Source organism: Chrysoperla carnea, chromosome 5 (assembly GCF_905475395.1).
Source record: "Chrysoperla carnea chromosome 5, inChrCarn1.1, whole genome shotgun sequence".
Lineage (NCBI taxonomy): Eukaryota > Metazoa > Arthropoda > Insecta > Neuroptera > Chrysopidae > Chrysoperla > Chrysoperla carnea.
Genome location: NC_058341.1, coordinates 42,957,838 through 42,963,837, shown reverse-complemented (window position 1 = coordinate 42,963,837; position 6,000 = coordinate 42,957,838).

Genomic DNA, 6,000 nt, shown 5'->3' with positions numbered 1-6,000 from the left:
AAAGGCTCATATCGAAAAATGTTTTTCTTATTTTTCGTCTGCATTCATGAAGTTATAAAAAAATTCGTAATTTAAGTTGAAAATAAGGTATACGATTGTAAAGACCACTCTAGAATTTTTATGAGCAAACATTTATTATTGGCAGTACATTCTGTACAAAAGCCGAAGAACCAGTACATATTCATTCATTCATCCCAATCTTAAATCTAAAGGCAGCAAAAATATACATTTTCGAAAAATAAATTATGCAAAACTCTATCTTTACATGGTATTCTTCAACACATAGCCAAGGCATCATCATCATATCGTCTAGGCCAAAAGTGAATATAATTTTACTCTTCGCATTATAAAATTTTCTAACATAAATGTTAAATAATTCATTCGTATCACATATCTCTAGTTTTTCGTTTGATATTTTATATGGTAGGTTCATAAATATTATATAATATGATGCGTATCCAACAGACGAGGCTATCATCCTCTGATTCAAATGCCCGACGAATGACAAGATGCCATGATTTCTTGGCTACATTTTCATGCACGATGCATATAATTTTTAGTTTTCCATCATACAAGGACCATGCAAATTTTTTTTTAGAATAGGTAGTATGCATTTTTTCAACGACTTTTACAGGAGTAAGTGACGCTTCAGGACTTATTTTGTTCGATTTTGGACGAAGTCTCTTCAGCAATGCATCTAATTATCAATTAGGGAATAATTTTGTTTTCAGATATATAAATGAAAAGTAAATACGGTAATTTTAAGGAATAATTATAACTGCTACGTAAAGCTTTTATTTCGAACAACTCTTAGAATACTTCGATCGAAAAAGGAGATGCATTTGTACATTTATTGAGTTATAATTTCTTTTATAATTCAAAGGCGTACAAATCTCTTAAAATATTATCTCTTAAATTTAAAAAAAATAATAATAAATACTTCGTTATTTTGACAAATCAATTCGTAAATGTACCCCTATCGGACATAAATGTACCCCTATGTACCCCTATGAAACATTCAACCTACGGAAATACACGAACAGGTTTGAAAATATACGAAGGTAATACTTCTTTTGTCACGCGTTTATGCGCGTAATGAAAAAAAAAGATCACAATTTCTAAAGGGTTTGATAAAAAATATATTTCTTAAACCTGTAGATTAGTTGAATAAATATGAAAAATTCATAATTTCAACCATGTACCATTTGAAAAATAAAATTTATTTATGTTTAAAATCGAGGGTGAGCGAAATGCTCATAGCGCGTGCTGACGGTTATATGATTATATCACCACAAATTGCTTATAACAGAAGGAAGCCAACTAAAAATGCCTACGCCTGTGTTTATATTCATACCGACCTGTGTGTTTATACATCATTAAGAAAGATATAATTTTACTACCATAATTTTTCCAAGTTAATTACTAATATAAATTCGTCTACAATTTATTTTCATTTTCACAGTAAAGAAAAAAACACTTTTTGTAGGTTATGTTATATAATTATCCTTGAAGCAGGTAGATAATCAAAGTTAGTTGCTACTTATTAAATGAATAAATTAAAACATTCATTTTTATTTTAATAAAGTATAAAATTATTAAATTAGGATGTAATAAAATTAAATAAATTATGTTTATTTGATAAGTATAATATCGTACAATTCCTTTTTATAGCTTTGAGTTTATGAATTCCACAAATATTGTAAGTATACATGAAAATGCAGCCTGTTAATTGTTTGACTAAACAAATTAGTGTTATAATAGCACACAATAGTCATAATAGCGCACAACAGTCGTTATTATAGAGTAAAATCTAACCTTCGTATATTTATATCAGAATCCTAAATTAATTATTTACTCTATTAGATTAAAGAGTGTTTATACTATCGTATATTCAGAGCTTATTGAAAATTAAACAAAAATCTCCTATTCGATTTATAGTGTAGATACCAACTGGTACCCGCCCGCTTCGCTGCATTTAAAAGTAAAGGCTCTTAAAGACCACCGAGTTATAACCTCCACCTCCCTTGATTTTACTTATCCCCCTTCCATAACACTTAAAATAAGGATACGGATTGTTTTACACTGATAAAATATATGTAATGTTTTCAATTTTTTTTAAAAATGTAAATAAGTTATAATTCATTGCGTATATCAGGAGAGATGACCATGAATTGTTTTTCGTTAACAATTTTTCCAGAAATTTTTAATTTATGGTCCAAAATGAGGCTCATAGATGGTACAGTAAAATATCAGATTGAATTTTTTTTTTATATATATCTTTATAAATTATAGCTCATGTGTTATTCTGATGTATGAGCTATATTACTTAACAGTTTCATTCAAAACCATTCAGTAAATTTATATACTTTTAGTAATAATATTACATTCATATTTCCTATTTAGGTGTCAGTTGAATGGCATTGGCATTTTTCATTTGTGCTGTGTTGTTTGCAACTTAGCTATTTCATGAAAATATTTCAAATTCCTTCATAAGGACGAACGCTCAACTTTGTGATCAGAAGCATTTGCCAGAAGGATTTCTAGACAAATACAAATCTTCTGCCATTTGTTTTTATTCTTGCAACATATATTTTATGATAATTAAAATTGTTGTTTTTAGTCTTGTGGTTAGTTTTGTTGCATTGGTCTATTTTGTAGAGTTAGTTTTCATATCACTTTAACATAAATATGTTTACAATTATAAAGCACTCAGCTTTGAAACTTGTTCCAATGTTCAAATGCGGTCGGTGTACACAAAACAAAAAAATACATCACAACATTTAACAACCACCTTATTTTATCATTTCAATTAAATCAAGAGATTATTTTAAATAAAATTCTACTTTTCTGAGAGTATACGTTTGAAATAATGTCTTCTTAAAGTTATGAATATAAGAAAAATAGTCCAGTATCCTATTTTTGTCCTATTTTACATTGAACATATAAAATAGATTATTAAACAACCAAAATTTTATTCTTAATTTGGGAAAATCTCTCATGACGTCAATCAGTCAATATGCCGATCATGACCACGCTTAAATTTTAAAATGTAGTGATCTATGGAGTCCATTAAAAGAGCAGTCATTCGATACATTTGAACAGTATTGTTGTAAATTACCATGTTTTCTAAATATCTCTCTATTCCTTCAAAGTCTGCTGAAACTAACATTTTGCCTATTATTGTAGTTCTGTTATAAGCCACTGGTTGTCACATGGTTTTTTCGGATTAAAGAAAAAATACATTAAAAAATATTGTCCCGGAAAAAATAGACAAAAAAAAAATTCAGTAATAGAGTCCCGTTTTTGAACACAAGAGCTCAAAAATTCAGAACCTACTCAACTCCTCTATAGTCGACAAACTCAACTCAACTAACTCGTAATCGTAGGCGAACTTAAGGTTTACTGTTTTCACTTTAAAATTTAATTAAAAAAATTAACGGGACTATTGATTTGCTGAAAAAAGCTAGACCTAAGTATCTTCTAAACGGATGGATGAACCGATTTTGATTTTGTTTTGTTTTTTTGTTTGTTTGAAAGGTTATTTGATCGAGAGTATTCTTAGCTCTGTTTCAAGAGAATCGGCTCGTCTGTTAGAAGAGCATCAACTCTTTTCTACTTGCTATCATGTACGGAACCATAAACTTTGATATGAAGCATAGCTAAGAACACTTCGATCAAATTATCTTTCAAACAAACAAAAATTAAAATCGGTCTATCTGTTTAGAATCTACAATGTTTCAGAGAGACACACAGATACACAGACATGTTAAATATATAACACTTCTCTTTTTAGTCGGGGGTTAAAAATCCAAACAATATAATCCTTTTATAATATTACTCTGTAACATCAAACAAAGAATCTAAGACATAGTACAGAGACAATCAAGTCATATTTGATTAAAAAGTTTTACTGTAAAGATCTAACTAAAAAAAAAGTGTTCTTCCGTTTGTTTCTTTTTCCTTAAACATTGTTTAAGTAAATAAATCATTGTAATTTTAGTAATGTATGATTTGCATATTAAATAACTTTTTTATAACATGGGCAACAAAATGACACGGCGGACGATGTGATATCTATGGTGTTGGGTGAAAAAATATTGAGTTAAAACATTCTATCAGTTTTTTATTCCTTATTTTTCCTTCTTTTGTATCTGGTTTCAGATGCTTGAAAGAACAAGAAAACTGTGTTTTACAAGTTATTCATACAGGATGAAATATAGAAAAAATTTTGAAATATTTCAAAATCAATCAGCTATAAGAAAATCTAAAAATATTTTACATGTAGAAATTTGAAGAATGTTTTCGAAACGAAAATGAAAACATCAAATATACAGATTCCGGTAGTTGTATTGGCACATTACAATCATTAATGAAAATAGAATTCGAAATCGTAAATATTAGGTCTAGTACCTTAAATTGTCTAAAGCAGCTTATTTACTAATTTCTCCAAATAGTTACTTCGTAAGAGACAAATGTATCGAACTTTTTTAGATCTGGCTAATTTCCTTCCTTTCTCAGAATGAATCTGTTCTTTCCCGAAAATTCATCATAAAGGCAAAGTTTAAAGCTGTAAATTAATGATGGCTAAATTTTGATTTTGCTGGCTGTAAGTAAAACTGTATTTCAAGGTTTTGTATGTTTAAGAAATGAGGGTATAGGGCTTAATAGGAATCTGTGAGACCGTTAAACTGTTTCCTTATGTTAACGATTAAAGAAATGGCAGGTACCATATTTCTTAAGCCACAAAAAAAATTTTCACACAGTAAGAATATCCTCAAAAAGGGCCATGGCTATCAAAGGCAGATCCAAGACTATAGAAGTATGGGGTTATTGTAACTCGGTCAGTTCTAAATAAAGAATAGTATAATTTTTATGTTTTTCGAGAAAAAAGTTTGCTGCTAATTCTGCAAGCCCTAAAACGAATGCCTAAGATAACAATATCCTTAAATACGTATTTATAGCCCCGTAACTTAAGATGTTGTGTTTTCTATTATGAAATGATTTTAATAACCTTAAAAATTTAAGAATTGAAGCGAAAATCTCGAATGATAAAAGATGGGGGACATGAAAAGCTGACCTATACAGCGGACAACAACCATGATAGGTTAGGTCAGGTTAAAGTGGCTGTCCTGGGTTGTGATACACTGAAGCCGTAGAGTCCGTTTTGATCCCGAAAAACGGTTGGCCTATTCCCGGCCATTTCTCCATGAACCATTTGGAGCTGTTTAAGAGCTGGAAAGCTGTCATGTCAAGAGCTGGAAAGTGACAGAGAAGATGAGACATAGCTTCCTCCTCCTCCTCATTGTGACAGCTCCTGCCATAACCATGAAGCTCTGTCAGACCGAAGCGTTCACCGTGCTTCTAGGTGGCAAGTGTCCTGTAGAAGCTGCTACAATTTTGATAATAGGGACTCTTGAAGAACGTCTACGATTGTATCCAGCCCATATCTGTCTTGTAGTACCACAAGTACGTTCCTCTCTCCATCTAAGATTTGACTTTTTTAATATCCTCTTTGAAGAGCAACTTACAGTTTGCAAATGGTACTCCTTTAGAGATTTCAATAAATGGGAAGCTCCTATAATCGTAATTCATATGCAGGATTAAGGGCAAGATTAAAATCTGAGAGTTTGAATACTTATAATTTTGATTAGTATTAATTCGTTGTAAAATTGAAAATCGTTGTAAATTTGAAAATCAATTAAATTTTGTCGCATTTTTGTAATGAATTCCTGTATATCTTGTTTTTTTTAGTACATGTTTTATTTTGTACCGCCGGTCTTATATGATGCTATTATGTAGGATTTGTATGTTAGGGGTTTGACCTACAATAATTGAAGGAAGAAGACGAACTCTTCATCGAGTTAGATTCTCCATATGAAAACTTTGCACATAAATTTCAATTCAATGTGACTATAACTGTATTTCTTTTAAGATTTCCTTCGTAGTTTTTTTTTTCTTTTTCCTTGTGTTACAAAAAATAAAGCTCGTCGTTCTTTTTTT